This window comes from Amyelois transitella, chromosome 25 (assembly GCF_032362555.1).
Source record: "Amyelois transitella isolate CPQ chromosome 25, ilAmyTran1.1, whole genome shotgun sequence".
Classification (NCBI taxonomy): Eukaryota; Metazoa; Arthropoda; class Insecta; order Lepidoptera; family Pyralidae; genus Amyelois; species Amyelois transitella.
Genome location: NC_083528.1, coordinates 6,215,178 through 6,230,143, shown reverse-complemented (window position 1 = coordinate 6,230,143; position 14,966 = coordinate 6,215,178). Strand labels below are relative to the sequence as shown.

General features: G+C 36.8%; 1 protein-coding gene across 1 annotated transcript in view; it reads right to left on the bottom strand.

Annotated features, from left to right (window-relative positions):
- LOC106136527 (voltage-dependent calcium channel type D subunit alpha-1) overlaps window positions 1–14,453 on the bottom strand; it is a 66,691-nt gene extending 52,238 nt beyond the window's left edge. Inside the window, exon 1 of the mRNA XM_060951530.1 lies at window positions 14,158–14,453. The gene's annotated coding sequence lies outside the window, so the exon portion shown is untranslated. The remainder of the gene's footprint in view (window positions 1–14,157) is intronic.
- Window positions 14,454–14,966: the final 513 nt, after the last annotated feature.

The following is a 14,966-nucleotide window of genomic DNA, read 5'->3' as shown; positions in this document are numbered from 1 at the left end:
TATAGACATCATTATATTTATGTTATGTTAGATAACGCGTGATGTGAAAACACACAATCAAACTTATTATTGATCCTATTTTAAGTCGGCTGGAAAGGAAACAGTAGTATCAGCAGCTGAACGTGGCCTATCAGTCTTTTAAACACTGTTGGCTCTGTCTACCCCGCAAGGGATATAGACGTATGTATGTAGGTATGAAAAGGAAACACTATCCCAAAGATAACCAAAACTAAAACCTTCCATCATTTGTCTCCGACAAGACGGAAAACATTACAATATTCCCGTCTCAAGGGCGATTTTATCAAGGACATTCTCTAAACAAACACATCGGCGAATAAACTATGTAAATAGTTTTCAAACGAGGCAATATACGAATATCTATCTTCCTGCTTCCTCCTGGCTTTAGTCCCGGTTGCATCCTTCCCACTCTGGAGATTTCTAGTTAAAAAAAAATGTTAAGGGTGGACAACTCTTATCACCTACCGATTCTCAGACCTACTCAATGTGCTCACAAAATTTCATGAGAATCGGTCAAGCCGTTTCGGAGGATTACGGGAACGAACATTGTGACACGATCATTTTATATACCTATAACATTACAGATTGTGCCGTGTGGTTCCCGGCACCAATACAAAGAAGAATAGGACCACTCCATCTCTTACCCGTGGATGTCGTAAAAGGCGACTAAGGGATAGGCTTACAAACTTGAGATTCTTTTTTTAGGCGATGGGCTAGCAACCTGTCCCTATTCGAATCTCAATTCTATCTTAAAGCCAAATAGCTGAACGTGGCCTATCAGTCTGCTCAGGACTGTTGGCTCTGTCTACCCCGCAAAGGACATAGACGTGATAATATGTATGTATGCTATAAGATTACAGCGCGTTATTACAGACTTATCCCAAAGAAACATTAGGTAAGTTCTTATATGAATTGAAAATGTCGGTCTTATTAATTCTAGTAAGTAGTGCCTTGTGGTTCCTTAACAACGAAGTCAACTGGACTTTAGAATAGGTCTACTCCATATCTATCGCATGGATGGCGAAAGGCGACTAAGAGATAGGCTTTTAAACTTGGGATGCTTCTTGTAGGCGATGGGCTAGCAACCTGTCACTGAATCTCATTTTCATTATAAAGCCATACAGCTGAACGTGGTATTTCAATCTTTTCAAGAGTGTTGGCTCTGTCTTCTTCGTAAGAGATAAAGACGTAGTATATATCTAACATACATACATACATATAGTCACGTCTATATCCCTTACGGGGGAGGCAGAGCCAACAGTCCCGAAAAGACTGAATGGCCACGTTCAGCTGCTCGGCTTAATGATGGAATTGAGACCCAAATAGCTAGCCCATCGCCTGAAAAAAGGATCGCAATTTTACAAGCCTATCCCTTAGTCGCCTTTTACGACATCCATGGGAAAGAGATGGAGTGGTCCTATTCTTTTTTGGTGCCGGGAACCACACGGCATATATAATAGTAATGATAATGTATCGTAATAATATTCATAGTGTTTATGAAATCTATTTTCCGACAATGTCCTTGTTCGTCCCACATCCAGTACATTTGGTACGTACGTTTTATATCAAAATTTTATGTACTGTGAGTTTATGAAGCTATAATCTTACGCCATTGTTTGTGCCAAATATTCAAATGCATTATTGAATTGAATGGCGTACATTTATCATAACAGAGTGTATTAAAAGTTGACACTTTTACAATGGTGATCTTTGACAGCCTCTGTGGCGCAGCGGTAGTGCGCTTGTCTGTGACACCGGGGGTCCCGGGTTCGAATACCGGCCAGGGCATGATGAGAAACGAACTTTCTCCGATTGGCCTGGGTCTTGGATGTTTTTCTATATAAGTATTTATTAAAAAAGATAGTATCGTTGCGTTAGTATCTCGTAACACAAGTCTCGAACTTACTTCGAGGCTAACTCAATCTGTGTAATTTATCCCGTATACACAGGTATTTATTTATTTATCTGTTTTTGAATAAAATCCATGTTACTTTTTTTTTTTAGTAAACGTGTCTCGCTAATAGTATGCAAAGATGTTGAGTCAATATGTTATGTTAAGTTTGTAGAGGTTGGACATGAGTCGGTTCGTGTAAAATCCTGACTCACCTAATCCCAGATCATGCTAAAAAAATGGACCCCTCTGGGCGGACGGGCTCCTATTCAGAGAGATGACGATGTACCCGGTAAATAATTGAAGTTATACATACATACATATAGTCACATCTATATCCCTTACGGGGTAGACAGAACCAATAGTCCCGAAAAGACTGAATAGCCACGTTTAGCTGCTCGGCTTAATGATGAAATTGAGATCCAAATAGTGACAGGTTGATAGCCCATCGCCTAAAAAAAAGAACCGCAATTTTATAAGCCTATCCCTTAGTCGCCTTTTACTACATCCATGGGAAAAAGATGGAGTGGTCCTATATTTTATTGAATTGGTGCCGGGAACCACACGGTTATTTGTGTGGTTTAATTGTGCACACGTATCAAGGAAAATTACTTTCGCATTCATTATATTAATTGTTGAGATCGTCGCAAGAGAAAAGATTTAGTCTCTCTGCCTACCCCACCGGGAAATAGGCGTGATTTAATGAATAAATAATAAATACATAATAAATAAATCATAAATACGAACTTGTATTACGCGATACTAATGCAACGATACTTTATTTTAAAATAAATAGGTACTCAGATATATAAACATCCAAGACCATGACCAATCAGAGAACGTTCGTTTCTCATCATGCCCTGACCGGGATTCGAACCCAGGACCTCCGGTGTCCCAGACAAGCGTATTACCGCTGCGCCACAGAGACCGTCAAGATTTTGTGTTATACATACATACATATGTACATATGGTCACGTCTATATCCCTTGCGGGGTAGACAGAGCCAAGACAGAGTCTTGAAAAGACTGAATGGCTACGTTCAGCTATTTGGTTTAATGATAGAATTGAGATTCAAATAGTGACAGGTTGCTAGCCCATCGCCTGACAAAAGAATCCCAAGTTTGTAAGCCTATCCCTTAGTCGCCTTTTACGACATACATGGGAAAGAGATGGAGTGGTCCTATTCTTTCGTGTATTGGTGCCAGGAACCACACGACAATTTGTGTCATGTTGTTCCTAATCTATGATATCAAGATAACTATATATAACTCATTCATTACATCGATCGGGTTCTGTTTTACTAATCTGTGCTCAGATTGATAAGATTGTGGTGACCTCGGTTTTAATATAATCATGTCTATATCCTTTGCGGGGTAGACAGAGCCGACTACCTTGCAAAAACTGAACCGCGTTCAGCTGTATAGGTTTATGATGGAATTGAGATTCAAATAGTGACAGGTTGCTAGTCTACTAGAAGAATCCCAAGTTTATTAGCCTATCCCTCTAGTTGCCTTGTACGAAATCCATGGTGAAGAGATGGAGTGGTCATATTCTTTAGTGCCGGGAACCACACGGCACGTTTATTGCGGTTTCTGTATGTTATCTTTATCGCCAAATGATGAATCTCAAGTTTATTAGCGTAACCCTTATTAACATACATACATACATAAAATCACGCCTCTTTCCCGGAGGGGTAGGCAAAGACTATATCTATCCACTTGCCACAATCCCTGCATACTTCCTTCGCTTCATCCACATTCATGACTCTATTCATGCAAGCTCGGCGGTTTCGGGTAACCTTATTTTCTTTTACGCAATTTTTTCTATTCTACCAGCCCAGCATGGAATTAAGATAAATTTAAGAAAAAGAAATTGCACACCATTTTTGGTTAAACTTGCACTCCATACATACATACATAAAATAACACCTTATTCCTGGAGTGGTAGGCAGAGACTATGTACATCTTTCCACTTGCCACGATATCTGAATACTTCCTTCGCTTCATCCACATTCATAACTTGCACACCAATCTATTTAATTTACGATAACTCGTTAATCTTTTAACCGACTTCAAAAATAGATGGTTCTCTGTTTGACCTGTACGCATGTATGTATGTATGTTAGTATATATCTTTATTCGCTATTATCGCGAATACCGCGGTCTGCTTTAACGATTTTGACGCGGTTTTCAGGCAAGTGGTAACAAACACTTGAGGACAATGTTTCATAAATTTAACCGACTTTAAAAAAAGGAGTATATAGATTGGAGGCAATTATCTTTTTACAAAAGTTTTTGAAAATAAATTATTTGTAACTATAAACTAGCTGTTTCCCGCGGCTGCGCTCACGGACATTTTTCCTGAAGGAAAGTTTTAACCGTATGGCAAGTGAACGTGGTGATTCCCGTATATAGTTCAAAATGGGGTCACCGTAGTAATATACTATTTATAGTGAGTGCAACACGTGTTTTAAAATAGTTATTTTACGATTGCAGCTGTATGGAGGCTCAAAATGTTTGAACTATACTGAGCGCCGTGTGGTTTCCGGCACCATTAGAAAATAAAGAATAGGACTACGCCATCTCTTTCCCATGGATGTCGTAAAAGGCGACTAGGAGATAGGCATACAAACTCGGGATTCTTTTTTAGGCGATGGAGTAGCAACCTATTTGAATCTCAATTCTATCATTAAGCCAAACAGCTAAACGTGGCCTATTAGTATTTTTAAGACTGTTGGCTCTGTCTACCCTGCATGGCATATAGACGTGAATGACGGATATGGATGTGATTATATGTATGTATGTATGTAAACTGATATCGTAATAAAAACTATATTTGGATTGGAGTATTTGTGATTGTACGTATTAAATCACGTGTATATCGCTTGCGGGGTAGTCAGAGTCAATAGTCTCGAAAAGAGTTGTGGGCTTGTCTGTGACACCGGATGTCTCGGGTTTGGATCCCGGCCAGGACATGATGATAAACGAACTTTCATTGATTGTCCCGAGTCTTGGATGTTTATCTACATATATGTATAAGTATTTATAATAAAATATAGTATCGTTTGGTTAATATCTAGTAACACAAGTTCCGATTCTATCATTTCTATCATTAAGCCAAACAGCTGAACGTGGCCTATCAGTTTTTTTAAGACTGTTGGATCTGTCTACTAAGGTATATAGACGTGATAACATGTATGTATGTTTGTACTTATTGTTCTGTATAGATGCAGACCTGTCTTTTTACGCATATGTTTATAACATACTAACTGTGCCCGCGACTTCGTCCACGTGGAATAGTTACTTTGGGCATCATTGAAGCCCTCAAGGATGAATAATTTTCCCCGTTTTTTTCACATTTTCCATTATTCCTCCGCTCCTAAAAGTTGCAGCGTGATGTTATATTGCCTAAAGCCTTCCTCGATAAATGGTCTATTAAACACAAAAAGAATTTTTAAATTCGAACCAGTAGTTCCTGAGATTAGCGCGTTCAAACAAACAAACAAACTCTTCAGCTTTATTATATTAGTATAGATTTAATTGTAACAACGTAAATAATGTACCATTTAGATATTAATATTTAGCAAAGTATAGAGTTACGTTAAAAGTAGTCTAGACGACGCCACTCTTATAGACAAGGAGATCTATTTAGACGGAGAGCGTAGGGCGAAAATTGTCTTTCAAAATATAAATTCACTTCTTAATGTATTTTTTTTAAACTTTATTGCACCAAAAAAATGTACAATAGTTGGACTTAATGCTATAAGGCATTCCCTACCTTAAAATAAAATCATATCCATTTTGTATTTTTGTTTATTTTGTTTCCAACGAATAAGATAAAACCTTCAGGGCCTTTTTTTAAATCGTATTTATTAGGTTACAGAGTGGTCAAACAGTTCATTTCCACTCTTACATAAATGTTTTTTAGATGATTTTTTTTTTCTAATTTAGTCACCCCTTTTGACATAAAGGCCAGATTTTCCACTATCTAAAACTACAAGGCCTATGGTCCATTTTGTGTGTTGCTCCCATTTTTAGGGTCCCATGTATTAAAAGGAAAAAACGGAACCCTTATAGAATCAGGAACAAATTTTGGACGTACTGTCAAAAGGTCAGGTCAAGAGTCCCGAAACCGCCGAGCTTGCATGAAGAGAGTTATGAATGTGGATGGAGCGAAAGTACCTAATATGCAGAGATCGTGGCAAGTGGAAAGATGTTTTCTCTGCCTACTCCTCCGGGAAAGAGACGTGATTTAATTTACGTATGTATGTTATAGGATCACTGAGTTGTGCGTCTATAAGTCTGTCTATCAAAAAATGAAAACCAAAACATTTATATGGTACTTTCCATTGACCTAAAGACAATAAAATTGACTTATAGTGATAATATATGTATATTTACAGATAAAACTCAAAATACCAGTATTAATTAGAACATATAAAAAATCTATTAAAAAACTTATACAATGTATGTAAATATAATCCCGCAAATATAAATTTGGCGTCTTTCATACGTTGTTCACTTCCCTGGTCAAAGTCAAAATTTATATCAAATACATTAATGAAATTTGAAAACTAATACATATTAGATAATTTATATCAAATAGTACATATTTGATATAAATTTTCATTATTTCAGGATGTACCTATGGAACCATCGGGGGGGAGTTCCACATGGACTTGACTTTTTTCTATACATAGTTAAATGTATTATGGATTCTGAAAGCCATTATCTCAGCGGGATCTTGTTCATGCAGAAATGTACATACATATATTATCCCGTCGCCATCTTTAAAGGAATACTTAGACATAATAGTTGTTGAACATAGTACATATATACATACATATAGTCACGTCTATATCCCTTACGGGGTAGACAGAGCCAATAGTCGGCCACTATTAGCCACGTTCAGCTGCTCGGCTTAATGATGGAATTGAGATCCAAATAGTGTCAGGTTGCTAGCCCATCGCCTAAAATAGGATCACAATTTTATAAGCCTATACCTTAGTCGCCTGTTACGACATCCATAGAAAAGAGATGGAGTGGTCCTATTTTTTTGTATTGGTGCCGGGAACCACACGGCACATTGAAAATAGTTCTGGGGAAAAATAAATAGAAGCTCTTATATCTTCAATAGAAGCGACTTAAAGACCACAAAATCAGATACAGTGGTGTGTCTATAGTCCCGGTTGCATCCTCACCTCTCTGGAAAGAGCTCTAAAGCCCGGGGTGTGCGTTTGACCATGGATGGACTTTGCTCAAAAAAATGAGTAACCTATTACACTCCCAAAGGACAGCGCCAAATTTTGTGAAAATCAATCAAGTAGTTTTTGAGTTTATTCGTCACAAACATTATAAATATACAAATCTTTTTTCTTTATTAATAGTCTTCTTACACCTGACTTTAGTCCCGGTTGCATCCTCACCTCTCTGAAGAAGCCCAGGGCATGCCTTTGACCATGGATCCTGGATTGGGTTAGTCAGGTTTTTACACGAAGATTTTTCTTCTTTTTATTAATAGTGTGGCTTAATATATTTTGAGATTTCTTGATGAGTTAGTGAGTGCTTCTCTCTTTTTATAAAGATTGATCTATAATATAAGACAGCCGTGTGGTTCCCGGCACCAATACAAAAAAGAATAGGACCACTCCATCTCTTTCCCATGGATGTCGTAAAAGGCGACTAAGGGATAGGCTTACAAACTTGGGATTCTTTTTGGGCGATGGGCTAGCAACCTGTCACTATTTGAATCTCAATTCTATCATTAAGTCAAATAGCTGAACGTGGCCATTCAGTCTTTTCAAGACTGTTGGCCCTGTCTACCCCGCAGCGGATATAGACGTGACCATATGTATGTATGTATGTTGATCTATAATGATACTGAAAACATCTGTACAAACTGAGTGACATTTTGGTAATCAACATAAGAATCCCGGAGAATGTATCACGTTTAATTATAGACATCGTCTGATGCTTCGTCTGTGTGTCCCTATTTTAGAATTAATTGGGATTCTTTAAATCATTTGGCATAAAAAATTTCTGATATACATAGTTCTAATACATAGGTACATTTGATTTTTAATTAATTTTTCTATTACTGCCGGGAACCACACGGCACCACTAGAAAAAAGAATAGGACCACTCCATCACTCTCCCATGGATGTCGTAAAAGGCGACTAAGGGGTAGGCATATAAACTTGGGATTCTTCTTTTAGGCGATGAGCTAGCAACCCGTCACTTTTTGAATCAATTCAATTCTATCATTAAGCCAAACAGCTGAACGTGGCCTTTCAGTCTTTTGATGACTGTTGGTTCTGTCTACACCGCTAGGGATATAGAAGTGACTATATGTATGTGTGTATGTTTGTGAAAAACACTTAGCCAATTGAATATTAAGACTTTCGATTAATAACGGGATGGAATTTTATAGGTATCGTATCTAATGGGTTTGAACACGCGAGGTGAGAGCTGAACATATTTTCATATTGCTTGTTTGTTTGTTTGTAAACTCTTTATTGCACATAAATAGAAATATAACAAATTATAAAACAGTAGGCAATTGGAATTAGAAGAATATGTACAATGGCGGACTTATCCCAATCGGGCCACGTTCAGCTGTTCGGCTTTATGATAGAACTAGATGCCGCCCGCGACTTCGTCCGCATGGAAACCCTATCAATCCCGCGGGCACTCTGGGATAAAAAGTAGCCTATGTGTTATTCTGGGTCTTCAGCTACCTACATACCAAATTTCATGGTAATCGGTTCAGTAGTTTTTGCGTGAAAGAGTAACAAACATCCATACAAACTTTCGCCTTTATAATAGTAGTAGGATTGAGATTCAAAATAGTGACAGGTTGCTAGCGCATCGCTTATAAGAAGAATCCCAAGGTTATTAGCCTACCTCTTGATTAACTTTCTTAATCTGCACGAGAAGTTAAGCAGCTGGGACACGCTTTATCTTTTTTCGCTACCAGGCCAACATGAAAGTTCTAGTACTACATACATACTTACATATAATCACGTCTATATCCCTTGCGGGGTAGACAGGGCCTACAGTCTTGCAAAGACTGATGGGCCACGTTCAGCTTTTTGGCTTTAAGATAGGATTGAGATTCAAATAGTGACAGGTTGCTAGCCCATCGCCTAAAAGAAGAATCCCAAGTTTATAAGCCTACCCCTTAGTCGGCTTTTACGACATCCATGGGAAAGAGATGGAGTGGTCCTATTCTTTTTTGTATTGGTGCCGGGAACCACACGGCAAGTACTACATACATACAAATAAACAGACATGCATACATGCAAACATACATACACATTCATATATACATACAAACATACGCACACATATATATATATATATATATATATATATATATATATATATATATATATATATATATATATACATAAATAAATAACTATAAATATATGCGGGACAAATTACACAGATTGAGTTAGCCTCGAAGTAAGTGCGAGACTTGTGTTACGAGATACTAACTCAACGATTACTATATTTTATAAAAATAATACTTATATAGATAAACATCCAAGACCCAGGCCAATAAGAGAACGTTCGTTTCTCATCATGCCCTGGCCGGGATTCGAACCCGGGACCTCCGGTGACACAGAAAAGCCACAGAGGCTGTCAAATAGCCAAATACACACATGCACATACATACATAGTATAGTTATAAATGTTGTTGTTTATCCAGAAGTGCCGTGTGGATCCCGGCACCAATACAAAAAAGAATAGGACCACTCCATCTCTTTCCCATGGAAACCCTAAAAGGCGACTAAGGGATAGGCTTACAAACTTGGGATTCTTTTTTAGGCGATGGACTAGCAACCTGTCACTATTTGAATCTCAATTCTATCATTAAGCCACACAGCTGAACGTGGCCATTCAGTCTTTTCAAGACTGTTGGCTCTGTCTATCCCGCAAGGGATATAGACGTGACCATATGTATGTATGTATGTATATAAATGTTGTTGTTTATCCAGAATGCGCTAACCCATTTGCCAAGTCCATATCGAGTCACGCGCGAGTGAACACCGTAATCGAATTTTTATTTCAATCACTTTGCTCTATTTGGTTTGGACCAGCTATCGTCCGCGGCTTCAAAGGCGTGAATTTTTTGAAAAAAGTGTGGTCTTAGTTTAAATTCGTGTCCGTTTAGCCGTTAAAACATAAGAAATGAATAGAAAAACTTTCGCCTTAATAATTATTGTAGACTAGCTGTGCCCGCGACTTCGTCCGCGTGGAATAGTTATTTTGGGCATCATTGAAGCCCTCAAGGATGAATAATTTTCCCAGTGTTTTTCCACATTTTCCATTCTTTCTTCGCTTCTAAAAGTTGCAGCGTGATGTTAAGTAGCCTTAAGCCTTCCTCGATAAATGGTCTATTCAACACAAAAAGAATTTTTCAATTCGAACCAGTAGTTCCTGAGATTAGCGCGTTCAAACAAACAAACAAACTCTTCAGCTTTATAATATTAGTATAGAAGATTCTGTTTTGAACCGACTTCAACAAAAGGAGGTTGTGTATTCAACCCGTATGCATGTTTGTTTTTTGCGGTATTCTTATAAAACAAAGTACAATCACGCTATTATTATAGACCGCGGATGAAAGTTTGTAAAGAATAAATAAAAATATATATTTTGTTGACTGTACATTAGTAGTAGTACGTGTTTAATACATACATACATATGGTCACGTCTATATCCCTTGCGGGGTAGACAGAGCCAACAGTATTGAAAAGACTGAATGGCCACGTTCAGCTATTTAGCTTAATGATAGAATTGAGATTCAAATAGTGACAGGTTGCTAGCCCATCGCCTAAAAAAGAATCCCAAGTTTGTAAGCCTATCCCTTAGTCGCCTTTTACGACATCCATGGGAAAGAGATGGAGTGATCCTATTCTTTTTTGTACTGGTGCCGGGAACCACACGGCACTACGTGTTTAATGTTTCGCATTATCCTTGTTTCCAATACAAATCATTGTTATTTTACTGTCAACGCTCCATAAAGCATTCGATATTGAATGACGTCACTTCTGCGTTAATCGTTTATGAGATTTGCATCATTAATTTACAGATATACATACTTACCGTACCGTGTGGTTCCCGGCACCAATAGGGAAAAGAATAGGACCACTCCATCTCTTTTCCATGGATGTCGTAAAAGGCGACTAAGGGATAGGCTTACAAACTTGGGATTCTTCTTTTAGGCGACAGTGTTTGGAAATAAGCAACCTCTTTATGTTTGCAACTGGCCACAAATAAAAAAAAGAGTTTTTAAGACAGAACATAAATAAAAAAGTGACGATCGAATGACAAGTTGCAGAGCAAATTGTTAACATATAAGTCCCGTTTGTATTTAATGTATAATATAATTCTTTTAACGAAAATATACAGTTTTAAATTAGTTCAGGAAGAGTGGAGATTTAGTTGCCTTTGTTTTAAAATACATTTTTTCCCGTAACATAATATTTTAATGTGCATGAACAGACAGGCAAGCAACCTGTCATTAATTGAATCTCAAGTCTATCATAAAGCCAAACTGCTGATCGTGGCCTATAAGTCTTTTTAAGAATGTTGGTTCTGCCTACCCCGCAAGGGATACACTCGTAGACATGAGTACACTATTTATGTATATACTCAAAGGTAACGAAAATCCATCAATTCTCCATGAAGACTCATGACATGACCATGGCTGGCCATTTACTTAACATACGTAACATATAATATAGTTCACATCCCTTGCGGGGTAGTCAGAGCCAACAGTCTTGAAAAACCTGAAAAACCCATGTTCAGTGGTATGGCTTAATGATGGAATTGAGATTCAAATAATGACAGGTGCTAGCCCATCGCCTAAGAGAAGAATCCCACGTTTATAAGTCCGGCCATTTAAACCACACGGCACAGTAAATACATATGTTATAATTTTTGTACCATATAAATAAATAAATATATATACGGGACAAATTACAGAGATTGAGTTAGCCTTAGAGTAAGTTCGAGACTTGTGTTACGAGATACTAACTCAACGATACTATATTTTATAATAAATACTTATAAAGATAAACATCCAAGACCCAGGCCAATCAGAAAAAGTTCTTTTCTCATCACACCCTGACCGGGATTAGAACCCGGGACCTCCGGTGTCACAGAGAAGCATACTACCGCTGCGCTACAGATGCCTTCAAATATAAGGTATTTTAATTCTACCTTTCTGTAACCTCGTAAGTTTGTGTAAGCAGTCGTAAGAGAATGGGGATAAATGCTAATGACATTATTATTTTACGACCTATTTCATGAAAACACAGACCTGTTACTTAAAGTGAGCTAGCTTTCGTCGAAATATGTCCTTATGTTTTTCTCCATCATTCATGGTAATCGGTTCAGTGGTTTTAACGTGAAAGACGGACAAGCAAAAGCATTGTCACATTTTTATTATCACCAAATTTTACCCGAAGTTACGCCCGCGTGAATTTAGCGCTATCTACAAAAGTGACGATATTAGTTCCACTTTAGTTCATTCGAATGATGGTAACCTTGTTTTAAAATGACCGATTTTCATGAAACAAACTATATAAGTATTGCTGAGTTTTAAAAAAGCGATTGTCATGTAGCAAATGCTGCAGTGCAGTTTGTTACCGTTTCTTCTGCACTGACGCCTTGGAAGCGGCAATAAACTTTTAGTTTAAAGTAATTTATTTGACGTCAACCAATGTTGTGGAACCAAAAGATATGATAATTATTAAGCAATATGAAGTATCCTATAATAATGAAAAAAAAAATTGAATTCGAATTTTGAATTTGAATATGATGATCGAAGTCAAAATTACTGAATGTACAGACAAATAATTTTTACTGATTGTGCTTATGTAGTATTAATTTCTATTTTATTTATTTTTATTTTATATGTTTAAGAAGCTTGTGTTCGTTGAGTTGTTTAAATAAATCTTTCATTCATTCATAGGAAATAGGATCTGAAACGAAGTGATTGAAATATAAACTCTATAATGCACTATATCGTGTCTCAATATGGACTTTGTAAATGGGTTAGCATTCAGGATAAACAACATTTATAAATATACTCCTTCTCAATACACGCTGTTATTTGTTAAACAAAAATATACCGATACCCTTAGTATACCAACAGAAATATAAATACATACACATACTCAGGTACCTATATCTCCCTTGCGGGGTAGACAGAGCCAGCAGTCTTGAAAATACTGATAGGCCACGTTCAGCTGTTAGACTTAGTGATAGAATTGAGATTCTAATAGTGACAGGTTGCTAACCCATCGCCTTAAAGAAGAACTTTAAGTTTATAAGCCTATCCCTTAATCGCCTTTTACGACATTCATGGAGACGAGATGGAGTGGTCCTATTCTTTTTATTAGTGCCAGGAACCACACGGCACAATAAAATAGAATTAAACCTTTCACATATAGTATATCTAGGTTTCTATTCATATTACTAGTTACTAATTATTATTATTTATTAATTTTTCTCTGCAGTAAATTGTATTGAGGTAAACAATATAATTGACAATTCCAACATTCCTCCTATCGTTATTTAAATGTTCGTATCTCTGTAGTTGCAAATGTACATCATACATAGAGTTAATAATCTTTGGAATGTAACAAATAAAACTGAAAGTTCCTCTATAGCTTTGAGCTTTCAACGAGCAGAGCTTATATCTGTCTAGCTATCTATATCGTTCAAAGTCTGCCAACCTTGGCTGATACGTTATCTTGAACAGGGCAAAACATTTTTGTTATAGTTTCGGCAAATTCTTTTTTTTAATTAGAATTTGCGATGGGCTAACATGTCACTATTTGAATCTCAATAGAATTGAGATTCTGTCTATCCCGCAAGGGATATAGACGTGATTTTATGTATTTAAGTTTTGTACTAGGCACTACTTATGCAAAATTTCGTCTTAATTAAGTGTTTCATTAAACAGTGAACGTACATACGTTGTGTAATAACATTTAATTTACTTTTACATATGTAATAGGGAGTCTTAAGAATATAACATTTTCCAAATAATTTAAAAATAGTTATAAGTTTCCATTTAATTTGAGATTTATTAAAATATTTTTAAATAAGGAGATCCTTTTAATTTCATCTGTAATAATATGTATTATAACGACAACGTGATTCATTACACTATTAAGTAAATATAGTGCGTAAACGTTATAAAATTAAATGAAATAAGTTTGTAAAATTTACCTTAGTTTATCCTATTTATATCAAATCCAAAATCTTCACTTTCTGCGTTTCATCACTCACACAAGAACAATCACCACATTTAGAAACACTAAATCCCCAAACGGCCGCGCGAGGCCACAATTTTGTCACCGAATAGATTTTCAGCTGTAATAATTACAAACTCACTATTTTTAAACATTTTCCCGCATCACTATACAAATTAAAAAGTGATTTGGTTATCTGTGCCACGTCACAGGTGACGGGGTACTGGCTGGATTGAAAAAAAAAATGTTATATTTTTAAATTTGTTCGCGCTGGCTGGGCGCGCGCTCGCGTAAAGAGAAGCGAAGAATTTGTATTTAGGTTAGAATCGCGCGTTATGGCGCCACGCACACATGCGCAGATGCTGTCTTGACACAACCATAGATTATTGAGAAACTTTTACAGACAAATCCATGGGTTTAATGGTGCGTGGAACAATTGGTACCTTTCTATAGGAGGTTGATATTAATCAGACGATGTGACGCACTCCGGGAGAGTTTACAGTGATCTTTTTTTAAAAAGGAAATAGGTTTTCCATTCATTTTATAATCAAAATCTTTTGATTTTGCAGCATTTTCTGAATATCTTAGCGGTAAATACAAAAAGTGCATAAAATTTGGTAATCTGGACCTTTTTCAACAGTTAATTGACAGCCTAGCAAACCATTTTATAACCTAGCTATCTTTTCCAGCCAAACCAGATTACTGATCCGGTAGAAAGAAAAAAAATCTGTTTTTTTATTTTTTTTGGGCAGATGGCTGATAAATTTGGGAATTCTCTTAGGCTTC